Source organism: Ananas comosus, unplaced genomic scaffold (assembly GCF_001540865.1).
Source record: "Ananas comosus cultivar F153 unplaced genomic scaffold, ASM154086v1, whole genome shotgun sequence".
NCBI lineage: Eukaryota > Viridiplantae > Streptophyta > Magnoliopsida > Poales > Bromeliaceae > Ananas > Ananas comosus.
The window spans coordinates 1-14126 of NW_017891693.1; the positions used below are offsets into that span (position 1 = coordinate 1).

Consider the following 14126-nt stretch of genomic DNA (forward strand, 5'->3'; position numbering starts at 1 on the left):
CGTTGGATGTATATTTCGAGCTTTTCCAACTTTGGGTGGAGGTTGCTTAGAATGTTTTCCGGACTAGACAAAGTTTTGGAAAAATCGGAATTCTGGATAAGTCCTGAGAGTTTTTACTCTCGGGGCCGGTCCCTGGAAGGAGAAACGGTCCCAGTGGGCATTTGGAGGCAGCCTGGGCAAGCCGGTCACTGCGCGGGAGGTGACCGGTTTCCGGAACGCGTGGTTTTTCGGGTTCGGCAGCGCGAGCCGGCCCCTGCTGGGAGAGAGACCGTGTCCCTCTGTGCGAAAACTGCCCCAGACCGCGGCTGCATGCTAATATTAGATTTTTGAGGCCTCACAGATTTTGTTACAGAGAAGGTTATATGGCCACTTCTCCTTCTCCCTTCCGTCACTTCACATTTCTCTTGGCTTAGAGATGAGAGAGAGAGGGAGAGAGGTGGGTGAGAGGAAGGAGAGAGAAGCTTGTAAGAGACCTTGGTGAGTTACCTCCACCCTTTCTTCTCCCTTTTGGTGGATTGGAGCCTTACGTTTGGAGACTTGGTGGTGGACAAACTTCAAACCTTGGGCATTTTGAGCTTGGTTGAAGGCTTCCAAAAGGGTTAGTGACATGTTTCTTCCTTTAGATTCTTGTTTTTGGTAATTTTTGGGCAGATGAAACCCCTAGTTTTGTGGAGCTTAGGGTTTATTTTGGCTTTCTTTAGCCTAGGGCTTTTGAGGGCGTTGTTGGTTGGTTTAGAACCTTGCCTGAGGCTTGGATTGGAAGGGTTCGAAGCTCTCTTTTGGAGACTTTGGAGGAGATTTACTCTTGGAGGTAGTTTTGGGCCCTTTTTGCTTCTAGTGGTAATGTTTGGATACATAAGATGGTCGTAATGCCCTGTTTCTCTTCGATTGATTATTCTTTAGGTATTTTGAGACTTCGGGGACAAATTTGTTCGGGAAACGAGAACCCTACGCGACGGTTCGGTGGTTGTTTGACCTAGCCTTACATATGAGAATTTCATATGTGGTTAGTATATGTTCTGCGTAAATTGGAAAAAGTCATTGCATATCATCATAGCTAAATGTTATTTATTATGATTTTTAGAATTCTTTAAATGCTATTGGTGTATATATAATGAAATTTTGGACGCTCTATGGTAGGTAGAGAGTTTTTGAGGAGAGTTGGTGCATCTTAGCATTCTATACGAGGAGACTTGTTTTCAATGTTCTATAGTTAATGGAGTTCGAATTCATTGCATTTAACTTAAGTTTACTTGTGACAATGAAGATGATGAAGATTGCCATTATAGAGTACTGAGCATAGAATGTATGTGAACTAGCCGGCTAATGTTCGATCAAGGGACATTGAGCTCGGGACAGGTGAACCTAAGTGGATAGGGGCCATTGAGGGACTCGGGGAATACATGTTGGGCACATCAAATTGCTAAGTGTCATCAAAGGGGCCTAGGGCGTAGCAAAAACTGAAAATTCACTTATGCCTTAAACTAGATTTCGGGGATGTAGTGACTATACCATGTTAGAGACATGGAGGATTGGCATACTTGAGACTTGGAAAGCTTTTGTTGCTTGCGATTTGTGCTCATTCGCAACATGCTTGTGAGTGGTCGCCTCCCTACAAGCCGGCACTCCGAGTTACCTACGACGCGACTTTTGTTCGCTCGTGCGGTAGCGAGAAGCCTACGGTGTCGAGTCGCAGACACATTCCATGTGTAGAAATGTCGGGGCTTACCACAGGCATAGGCGGCACAAAGCTGGATACCCTTGGTAGGTCCTTAAGTGGAAATAGGAAATCGGACACACGGGTTGAGAGTCGGTTAATCACTTACTAAAGATAGGTTAGGTAGTGAATGACAGATTTATATGCTTTTCTAAGGCATAGGGTTGAGACATGCAAGTATCTTTGATAGTCTCCTTTTCTATTAAAGGGCATTACATTGGTGTGCCATGACAGACCTTATGTTTAATGTATTATAAAGGTTAATGATTTACCATTTGATATCATAGATTGTAACTCACATGAACATCCGTGTATACGCTTGAGATTAGTATTTAGCATTTTAATTAATGGCTTTCTATCGCAGTCATTATTTGCTATTATTATTGTACTTACCCTTTTCTTTTGGGGCCTAGTTGGTGCATAGAGCTGAGGTCAGTAATTGCGCCACTGGAAACTAATTAAAATTTAATAGTTCTCACGCCCTCTTTTTCTCGATGTTTTTCAGGGCCTTCCGCTCAGGGTGAGGTCAGGGACCGTGGGAAGGGAGTTGCTTCGAGCTAGCTTCTTTCGAGGACGATTTGCTAGGTGGTCTACCTCTCGTTGTATTTCATTTTGGAGAGGTTGAGAGTTTTACCCGTGTACTAGTGACCACCATTTTTGTATTAGAGGCTGATTCTGTATAACTTATGTTTACTTTTATGTTTTAGTCACGTTCTATTACTATTGGTGTAGATGTTAGAACTTTACTCGCTCTGATATCATTAGTTGCTAGTTATTTCACTTCTTTTATTTGTTCCATCTCTTGCTTTTACTTCCGCTTTTCTTGTAGACGCCTTATATGTGTAGGCATATGGCGGGTCTGGGCACGCTACCGGGAGGGCCTCCGCCGGTCCCGGGGCGTGACACTGCCCGCAACCTGTGTACCGGTACTGGGTAATTGGTGTACCGGTACACAGCACACCAAAAGCTTCAGCAGCAGCAACAACAGCAGCTGTTCCAATTCCTTTTTCTCACATTTAATCCATTCCAAATCCATTCAAACACCTTTAGAATTATCCAAAGAAGCTCCCCAAGCTACCAAATTAATTTGGTAACATTTAATTCTCAAATTTGCATCAATTTGCTCATTTGGACCAAATCGACTAAAAATTTCAGCATAAGAGTAATAACAGCAATTTGAGTTCTCGGCCACTTCTATTCCATTCTAGCCCACTCACGCACTTCCAAAACAGTTGGTTACTATCTGTTTTACTTTTCTTGCCTACATATGCCTGAGTAGACCTAGTGGGTGAGTCGGTGAGGTCGGCGGCCGAACCCACTGGGAACTTTTAGTAGTTCTCACACCACTAACCATACAGGTTCCAGTGCAAGTACTGTGGTCGAGGATCGCGGCAAGAGCCCAGCAGTTTAGCTAGCTGACACCAGAGTATAGTTGTTTACCATTTTGGGTTTATGTATCATCTATTTTGATATACAGAGACATGTAAATGAATGTATTAAAGAGAATGTATATAACTAAATGTTTCAGTTATTCTGTTTCATACAGTTCCGTTTCTAGTTTTAAATTACAGTGAATTTCATGTATAGCTATATTACTATCACTTGGATTTGTTGCTTGCCCTCGTGCAAGCCGTGTATATTGAAATGTTATCCTGGGAATTGTTTATTTCTTTATACATGTACTCATTGTTGTTGAGCCTTGGGCGGACAGAGGAAGTTCTGTCCGTTCGGCGTCTGTGTACAGGCCCGGATCGACCAAATTGGCGATAGCGGGACGTGACACCTTGGGTTCGCCCTCGACTCACCTTGCCATCCCATTGGGTGGGGAGCTCCATGTGCTCCCAGACCCGGGACCGTTTGTGGACCTCCAAGTGGTCCGGACCTCCAAGTGGTCCAAATCGCTCGACACTCCGAAGTACTCGACGACAATCCTCTCCATGTGAGGATATGGATGGCTATACCACCCCAAAGCAGACCGTGAGCATGATCTATCCCCTCCATGTGGGGACACCCTACCTCTAGGGCCAATATCTCACTAGACACTCGTCTATATCCTCTCCATGTGAGGATACCCTATGAACTAGGGTCAACATCTCTCGCGGAATCATCTGTTTCCGACATTCATGCAATGCTATTTAGCTTATCTAAATTCATTGTTCACAAGGCATTTTCTAAGGGATCCACATATCCCTAGGTCCATCGACCTCTAGTGTCAAATACACTACATTAATGCCACTCGATATGTTCTTTAACATTTTATGCCACTCGTTTGTTCTTTAGCATTTAAACGCTACTTTCTTTGTTACCAAACACCCATCGTGTTTCATCTCTTTTCTTTAGCACTATAGGATTCATGTTCCGACCCAATCCTCACCTATCCAAGTCACCAAGCGTTCCATGTACACTAGGTTATCAATTAGAAAGCATAAGGAAAGGTACTACAATGCAATCCTACAATGCAACATGCAAGAGATGCAAATCATGTATTTCTAAGACATAAAAAGGAGTTCGGTTGCTTCGGGATGACACCCCCCACCTTTTCTCGTTGTAGAGGTCCTAGAAGCGTTCCCCGGCACTTCAAACCACGTGTTCCCCGCCTCTTTGGGAGAAACGAAGCTAGGTCGGTCCTACTTTGCCGATAGTCCTACACCCGCTCGACGAATCATAAATCCGACTCTGCTGACGCATTGGGACACCTAGAAATTAGGTTTACAAAGCCTCAAATGAGATCAATCTCATCTATATCCAAAAATCCCATTTTGGGTGCCTTAGGGTTAGCATCATGCCATTTGCACCATGAAACCCTAGCCTCTAGCTCTAGTCCACCAACAATAGTGCTACAAGTCCATTTGACTTCATCTCAAAGCTCAAAACCCAAAAACCCTAAGTTATACAAGCTAGGGTTTGTAGCTTACCTCTTGAGCTACACCAATGGAGAGGAGAGGAAGAGAGGAAGATGCTCCAAGCCTTCTCTAGCTTGTTCTCCTCCTTCTTCTTCTTCTTCTTCTTCTTCTCCTTCTCCTCCTTCTTCTTCTTCTCTTCCTTCTTCTCCTTCTCTTTTGTTCTTTCTTTTCTAGAGAGAGAGAGAGAGAGAGCAAGAGAGAGTGAGAGGGAGAGAGGATAAGAGGCTGAGGGAGAGAGAGAGGGTCTACATACACCTCTATTGTAACAAAATCCAATTTAGCCCCTCAACTTTCCATCCATTGCACTGCCCTCACTAGGCATTCTGCACCCAGAGGGACCGGTCCCTCGTCGGGGAGACCGGTCCCCGAGAGCAGTCCCCACGACCAGAAGGCTTCCTCGCGTTCGGGAATCGATCTCTCCTCGGGAGACCGGTCTTCGCCTGAGAGACCGGTCCCCGAGAGCTCGATTTTCAGGACTTAGCCGATTTTGGCCTTCTCTCGCTGGCGTCGCACACGGGGACCGGTCCCCTCAGCCAGGGACCGGTTGCATCAAAGATCCCCAGCAACCACCAGCCTCGGGGACCGGTCTCTCCCTGCCACAGACCGGTCCCCGAGAGCAATTTTAGCCCAGTGTAGGTTTTGCACTATATGCTCTCGCGGATACGTTTCCAATGCACTTTTTGTGTTTTGGACAACTTTAGCTTTTCCGAAGGATACTCACTCGACAATTAGTCGATCCTGGACGAAGTACAACTCTCGAATTTTGAGAATTCACTTCCTTACACTAACCATCTACGCTGTCTCAAGTTCAACTCCTTTTGAGTGAATAAGTACTTTAAGCTCTTGTGATCCATGTACACCTCACACCACTCGCCATAGCTTTAATGCAAAGACTATGGCTGCAAACTCCAAATCATGTGTAGGATAGTTCCTTTCATATTCCTTCAGTTGGCGAGAGGCGTACGCGATCACTTTTCCATCCTGTAGCAAGACACAGCCCAATCCATTAAAGGAGGCATTACTATAAATCACATATCCTACTCCAACAACTGACAAGGTCAAGATCGGGGCGTTCGTCAATCTTTCTTTCAACTCTTGGAAGCTCCTCTTGCACGCACATTCCAAATGAATTTAGTGCCTTTGTGCGTGAGCCACGTGAGGGAAGTACATATGTAGCACACTGGACCTTTGCAAATTGCGAGGTTCGAGTGTTCGATTTGTATTCCGAACTTTTCCACACTTGATGGAGGGTCGTCGATGGTATACCGGCCTAAAAGTTCGATCTTGAGAGTTTTGGGAGAGTCCTGAGAGTTTTTACTCTCGGGGACCGGTCCCTGATAGGAGAGACCGGTCCCCCAATGAACAGTGCTGCGCAGCCGGCGAGGCAACCGGTCCCTGGCAGTCGAGACCGGTCACCGAGCGCGTCTGCGCGGGGAGAGACCGGTCCCGCGCAGGGAGAGACCGGTTCCCGAACGTTGGATTTTCGGGGGCAGGCTGAGAGACCGGTCCCAGGTCGGGGAGACCGGTCCCTCTGGGCGAAAACTGCCCAGAACGGGCTGTTGTGATTTTGAGTTTTTGAGGGGCCTAACTGGATTTTGTTACCTTAGAGGCTATAGGCAGCCTCTCCTCCCCTCTCACTCTCATTTTCTCTCCCTCACACTCTTCCTACACTTCTAGAGAGAGAAAGGAAAGGAGAAGAAGAAGAAGAAGAGGAGAAGGAGCTTGCTTTGAGGCCTTGGAGCACCATCTTCTTCCTCATTTCTCACCTTTGGAGGCTTGGAGCTTGCTTTTGGAGCTTTGTGGTGGATCAATCTTCAACCCTAGAAGATTTTGAGCTTGGATTGGAGCATCCTAGAGGTAAGTGGTAAGGTTCCTTCCTCTAGATTTTAGTTTTGGAGCTTTTTGCTTGTCTAAACCCTAGATTTTGGATTTTAGGGTTAGATTTGGGGATTCTTGATTTGAGGCTTCTTGATCTCATTTGAATGGTTTGGAACCTTTATATAGGTTAGATTGGGAGACCCCTACCTTCCATTTGAAGATTAAGAGAGGGTTTTTCACTTGAGGTGAGTTTTTCCCAACCCTAGCTTGAGAAGCTTAATGATTGAGCTATTTGCTCTTCGTTTCGTTTGGGTGACTCTATTTTTGATGTTTCTAGGATACTAGGAAGCTTGTGGATACCTTCGTTCGGCGAAACGAAGAAGTCGATTTTGGTGGGTGTGACTTCATGAAAATGGGGCAAAATGGCCCCTATGCCTTCTAAACTTTTTGTAAAGTATTTTTGAATGCAAATTCATGCTAAACATGATTTATATGAATTTTAGAACACTTAACATGCATGTCTCATGTATCGTAAAATTTGTACTCCATATAGTAGAGCTATATGTGTAGATTGCATGCATTGTGGATAGTGCTTGGTTTTGCAAGTTGAGAACATGTCTCCATACTAGAATTGAGTGGACTATGCATCATGAACATATTAATGCCATGCTTGGGACTCGTTGAACAAAAGTGTCATAAAGGGGCACTTAGAATTAGTAAACTATGAAACTGCAACATAGAGACATATTGATAGGCCACTACTTATCCGCTACATTCCATGTTAGAGACATGATGACATAGGGATAGGCCATTGGGGTACTTGACACATTCCATGTTACTAGACGTGAGGACTTGGTACTTGCGACAGATCGTTTGACTACTTGCCATTGTGCTCATTCGCGCATGCTTGTGAGGGTCGCTCCCTACAAGCCGGCACTCCGGAGATAGCCATCGCGATTCATATTCGCCGTGCGGGATTGGGCGCCGAAGTGGATTGCCGTGGGCCAGCTTCATTCCTAGGGTAGGGATGATGACTACCTGTCACGCCCGGGTACCAGCGGAAGCATATCCGGTACGTGCACAGACCCGCCATACACCTGCAGTATAGAAGGCGTCTACAAAGCAAGTAAGTCGATAGGAAGTAAACAAAGAGAGTCCTATCCTGATATCAGAGCAATGTACAAGTCGATATACTATCAGTAAAAGAACAAAGGAAAAAATACAATCCAAAATCTCGACAGAAGAGAAGTATCACAACTGCAGTTCACGGTCCAAGTAGTACATATACATCACGAGTATACAAAAATAGGATAGGTACAATGGTGGTTTCTCTATACAAAGGGACATCACCCTCGGTCGCAGCCCGAGTAGCAAGGTGATCGACTAGCACGCTCCTAGCAAAGTCTAGCTAGACGCGACTCCCTTGCCACGATTCCTAGCCTCTCCTGCAGATGGCTCTGTAAAAACAACCACCAAAAGGGCGTGAGAACTATTAACAATAGTTCCCAGTGGGTAAGCCGCCAGCCTCGGCGAATTACACCACTAGGCTCATGATGTACTGAAAGTAAGTAAAACCGATAAATGCATGATATAGAAATATGCAGTGCTAACCAGTAACAGGCAAGTATTCAACATGTAAACATGATTTCTGCAGTAATGAATCAACTGAATAATAGAAGTACCGAAACTACTATAAACATGAACATAAACATAATCATAGAAGTGTAAGTACTACTGTACACTACAACTGATACTCATTCATTACTATCATTATCATTTCCACTTTCATTTTCATTCACTAGGACCTACTCAAAGTAGTCCAGCTTGCGCCGCGCCTAATGGCCCCGTGGTAGTATACACTCCCCACGGCAATCCACTTCGGCACCCAATCCCGCACAGGCGAGCAACTGTCGCGTAGGCCAACTCCGGAGTGCCAGCTTGTAGGGAGCTACCCTCACAAGTGTGTGTGCGAATGAGCACGATGGCAAGCAAGCAAAGTTCATTATCCACATGTCTCAATTTTCATATTTTCACTTGCAAAGTTCTTACCCTCGATCCTCTGATCGGAATGTCAATACACAAATAGTAACAAAAGCTAGTATCCACTAGTATGGCACTATCAACATAGTCATGAGCATGTCAAAGTTCTCTACGTTAGAGTCAGGAGAATGTCATTGTTCTCTACTTTAAAGTGCATCCTACACTTGTTCATAAGTCATTCAACTGTATTGAATATGAATAGAAATACTTTCATGTATATATATATGTTCTCTATATCATAGAAACATAATAAATTGATCTTCTGATTGTTCTACTGAACTAAACAAGAATACTTTAATGCATGAGTACTTTTATGCATGAACGCTCATTTCACATATGATAAACGTCATGATGACGAATTCCGAGTCCTTTAACAATCTCATAGGTATATAATTAAACCACGTCTATAATACATATAGAACATAGGGGAGCTTCACTTGCTCTGGTTAGGTCCGACCCACCTAGTATTAGGCTCCAAATCAGTCCAAGAAGTCTCAAGGATCAGCTCCACTAGGTCTCAATCTCGCTGAACACGAAGCACAAAGATCGTATCAAATCACGATTGAAATGTCCAATTTCGGCGCAATTGCACTTAATACATAGGAATAGCTTAAATCCCTGTTTTGGCTTAGTTCAATACCTCACGTTAAGCTTCCAGAAGGCCCTCCAAGGCCAAACGAAGGTGGTCCAAGGGTGAAATACCCTCTCGCTGCGAACAATTCCGAAACGACATCAAACTCATCATATAATAGCAATTATGGTCGGAATCTTGCAATTTCAGCTTCCTAACTGAAATTCTTACTTACCTTAGGGTAGAACAACTTCCAAACCAGCTTCAACGAGTACACGTTCAACTCAACGAGGCTCGAAGACCTGCTGCGAAGTCAACGTACAAAACTGCATTAACAAGTCGCATAAGGTGCCGAAATCGCTTCAAAATGACCTACTTAACTCTACCGAGCTTCAAAGTAGCATATCCCAGAGTTAAAGAGGTTAAGTCACAGCTAAAAAAACTCATTTATACTTGCTGAAACCTCAGAAGAATACAGCTAGAAGCATAAACTCGAAATCCATACTCAAAGCGACTAATAGAACGTCGCTAACGAAAAAAGTAAGCCAATTACCTTCTCAAGCTTCCAACCAGTGACCTGCTGGTCCAGGGCTGCGAAAACCCGTCCAAAACACTACCTCACACGTCCACAAGGGCGCTGCGACGCTCGCCAACAGCGAAGAACAAGCGCGGCGACGAAAACGAACAAAATCGACGATTTCTTCGTAGAGAGAGAGAAACCCTAGAGAGAGAGAGAGAAAGAGAAGGAAGAGCACTTCTCTGAGCTCACACATGCATATCTGAACATCCCTGGTCGAGCTGGGGTCTAATAGATAGGTATCAAGTGTCAAATTACCAAAACAGCCCTGCTGCCACGAATCTGCCAATGCTGTACCGGTACAAGGTGATGGCTGTACCGGTACAGCAAGCAGAAAACCCTGATTTTTGCCAGAGCAATGCACTTTCTCACTTTTACCCATCCAATCACTCTCTAACTTGTTCAAAAACTTGTCCACGTCAATTAGAACATGTAGAATAGTTCCACACATCATTCCTCACACTCGAATTTCGCAATTTGCAAAAATTCAGTGTATTACACTACCACGTGGCCATTAGGCTCGGCACCGGCCAGACAGCCTACGGGTGGGTCTCAGGGCCATAGACAGCCTTCGGGTGGGTCTCTTCAGATTTGACTTGGGTATTCATTATGACAGGTGGACAGATGATGACTTAGAGTATTACTTGGACATTGACTAGAATAGTAAACAACGGAACTTTACTATTTCGCATTGTGAACATTATGATAGTTGGAGACTTTTACTTCATGCATAGTTGCTTCATACTAATGCTATTTATGCTAAGTAGAGATATCATGTTGTAGTAAGTTACATTTTTACTTACCTTTCGCTTTTCTACATTTATAGTCACTGACATCTTTTGTAGCTTTGGGCCTTGTGGTGCATTCACTGAAGTCAGTAATTGCCCACTGGGAACTATTTTTAATAGTTCTCACGCCCCCGTTTTATGGTTTACTTTTCAGAGCCTTCGGCACAGGCGGAGGCACGGGATCGCGGCAAGGGGATCGCTTAGCTAGCTAGCGAGGAGCGGTACTTTGCCTAGGTGGTTTACTCTTTCTTTTTGTAGTTGAGAGAGTGAGAGGTTTTTGTATCCCTATATAGAGACCACCTATGTATCTACCTATAGCACTTGTATCTGGAATTTCCTTGTATCATTTTATGTTTTATTTAGTGGATTTACAGTTTTATCCTTATCCCTTGTTGTAGCATTTAGATATTTGTTACGCTCTGATACTCCTAGATGTCTTTTACTATTGCTTTTATTATTGTTGTTTTTAGACGCCTTATATGTTTTAGACGTATGGCGGGTCTGGGCACGCGCCGGGCGGGCTTCCGCTGGGTCCCGGGGCATGACAGATTAATTTGGTATCAGAGCCTAGGGTTGAGTCTTAGGGGACCTAGCAGACCTTATGCCGGTTGGACTATAAGAAATAGGCTCGTGAGAGACGAGGTCTATTTGACTTGTAAGCGAACGTATCTAGATTGGGTATCTTGGTTAACTCTAGAAAGTGGAGTTAAATCGGAGTGTTCGACTTCTAACTTCGCGGAGCGTTACGTTGGCGGCCGACAACGTAACATCGTGAGTTAGTAGTGTAGAACACTTCTTTACTTTCGCATGATTTGGGCTTGTCTTTTGAGCGGGGATGTGATAGCGTGAGTACTTATAACTTACGCTTTTATGATGTTGTAGTGACGATGCCGATTACTCGCTCCCAATCTACCGGGGCGGACAATGCGGCAAATTTCGAGGAGGTCGAGACCTCCGCTACCTCCGGATCCAGCGAGGTCCGTGAGTTAAGGGGTCAGCTTGCGGCCCTTACTGATTTGGTCACTCAGCAGGCGGAGGCGGCCCGACAGCAGACCGAGGCGGCGCGCCGACAGGAGGCGCGGATGAAGCGTCTGGAGGACTAGCTCCTACAGCAGGCGGCAGCTTCTAGGGAGACTCAGGCCCCTACCCCGCCAGCACCAGTTGTGGACGTTGCACCGAGAGCGCCGTCCCCCGCACCCAGTTCTTCACGTGCGGCGCCTGCGGCCGCACCCTAGGAGGAGGTTTTGGTGGCACCACCTGTGCAGAGGCCCCCGGTTGGAGCAGCATTCCCTACTTTGGTTGAGGGGGCGGAGCGAGATAGACTGATGGAGCGCCTCAATGAGTTCAGGAGGTGCGGTCCCCGAGTCTTCGACGGCGAGAAGGTCGACCACTGGATCGTAGAGAAGTGGTTGATGCATATGGAGAAGCTCTTCCGTGACACCTTCGTTGAGGAAAGGGATCGAGTTTGGCTCGCCATTCACCATTTGGACGGCGAGGCCTACCACTGGTGGTTGGATTTCCAGGAGTACCCCAGCACTGACTTGGCAGCTATGACTTGGACGAGGTTCAAGGAGCTTCTTCTGGCGCAATACTTCCCGACCAGCGTCAAGAGGAAGATGGAGCAGGATTTGCGCAGCTTGCGCCAGGGTAACAGGACTGTAGCCGAGTACGAGAGGGAGTTTTCTCGGCTTCTGCATTGTGTGCCCTTCGTCGTGCGGGACGACGAGGACAAGGCCCGCATCTTCGAGCGAGGGTTGCGACCGTCGATCTTCCGGTTTGTGCAATCCTCTAACCTCCAAACCTACCGGGAGGTTGTGGATCGCGCGCTCATCGTGAAGAGCGGCGCGACAGAGGTCCAGGAGTAGCGTGAAGCTAGGGACAGAGGGAAGGCCAAGAGGCCTGCGGCTGATGGTACGAGTCAGACGCACTCTAGGAGGCCGCCAAAGCATCCGAGGAGCCAGCACCGTGGACGCGGCTCAGCAGCACAGCGAGGAGGATCCGATCGGCGCCGGCCTTCCCCGTGTGTGATCTGCAGTGGTCCCCATTACCCACCGCAGTGTCCACAGCGGGCGGGCAGGTGTTTCCAGTGTGGCCAGGAGGGCCACGTCCGTACCGAGTGCCCGAGAGGTTCTTCACCGGCACCGTCGACTGCATCAGCACCGGCTCTACCAGCCGTCAGCCACGGGACTCCGTCGACACAGTACCAGCCTGGGCGGCCACCCGTCCAGCGCTAGAGCGAGGGATCTCGACAGGCCCCGAGTGGGCGCATGTACGCCACTCAGACCGAGGAGGCGGCAGCAGCCGAGGATGTGGTTGCAGGTATCATTTTACTTGATGGCATTAGAGTTCGTGCTTTATTCGATACCGGTACATCGCATTCATTTATAGATCGGCTGTTTGCCGAGTTGCATGGCATCCCGTTGGTTTCTTTGTTGCATACGGGATATGTTGTTGTACCCGACCATATTTTGGATATTAGAGAGTATAGCCCCAGTTGCCCTATTCGGGTAGAAAATTGGATCATGCCTATAGATTTGCTAGCTCTGCGCAAGCTGGGGGATTTTGACGTGGTCTTGGGCATGGATTGGTTGACCAAGTATTATTCTACGATTGATTGCAAGAATCGCACGGTTACTTTTAGAGAACCAGGACAGACCGAGGTGGTGTTTTGTGGATGCCGGAGTTCACTGTTTGCGATGACGATCAGCTCGTCTCGAGCTAGGCAGCTGATTTGTAGAGGTTGCGTAGCCTATTTGGCTAGTGTTGTGCTGAGGGGTAAGGATGACACCCCTAGGATCGAGGATATCCCGGTAGTGCGAGAGTTTCAGGATGTGTTTCCAGCTGAGCTACCGGGTATGCCTCCTGATAGGGAGATTGAGTTTGTGGTAGATCTCGTCCCTGGGACTACCCCAATCTCAAAGGCACCCTATAGGATGGCACCGGCAGACCTGAGGGAGCTGAGGGCACAGCTGCAAGATTTGTTGGACAAAGGCTTCACTCGCCCGAGCGTTTCACCTTGGGGAGCACCAGTTTTGTTCGTCAAGAAGAATGACGGATCACTTCGCCTTTGCGTGGATTATCGTGAACTCAACAAAGTCACGATCAAGAACAAGTATCCGTTTCCAAGAATTGACGACTTGTTTGATCAGCTTCAGGGATCGTGTGTGTATTCCAAGATAGACTTACAATCGGGATACCACCAGTTAAAGATTAAGCCCGAGGACGTTCCAAAGACGGCTTTTAGGACACGATATGGGCATTACGAGTTCACAGTTATGCCGTTTGGGCTTACTAATGCCCCGGCAGCTTTTATGGATCTGATGAACCGTGTCTTTAAGCCTTATCTAGACAGTTTCGTCGTGGTGTTCATCGACGACATTTTGGTCTACTCCCGAAGCGATGTGGATCACGAGGAGCATTTGAGGATTGTACTCCAAATACTTCGGGAAAAGGAGCTTTATGCCAAGTTGAAGAAAAGTGAATTTTGGCTGCGAGAGGTAGCCTTCCTTGGACACTTGATTTCTGGATCGGGTATAGCCGTGGATCCTAAGAAGATTGAAGCAATCAAGGATTGGCCGAGACCGACGAGCGTCACGGAGATACGGAGCTTCCTTGGATTGGCCGGTTACTACCGGAGATTTGTAGAGGGGTTTGCTAAACTGTCTACTCCCCTCACGAGGCTCACGCACAAAGGAGTCAAGTTCATTTGGAA

The 14126-nt window shown here is 46.6% G+C and overlaps 1 long non-coding RNA gene across 1 annotated transcript; it reads right to left on the minus strand.

The window, feature by feature from the left end:
* Nucleotides 1-8985: 8985 nt before the first annotated feature.
* On the minus strand, nucleotides 8986-9301 carry LOC109705081. The gene is made up of 3 exons (XR_002214613.1): nucleotides 9285-9301; nucleotides 9119-9187; nucleotides 8986-9004 (listed from the first exon to the last, which is right to left on the minus strand). It is a non-coding gene; the product is annotated as an uncharacterized LOC109705081 (long non-coding RNA).
* Between the last annotated feature and the right edge of the window lie 4825 nt (nucleotides 9302-14126).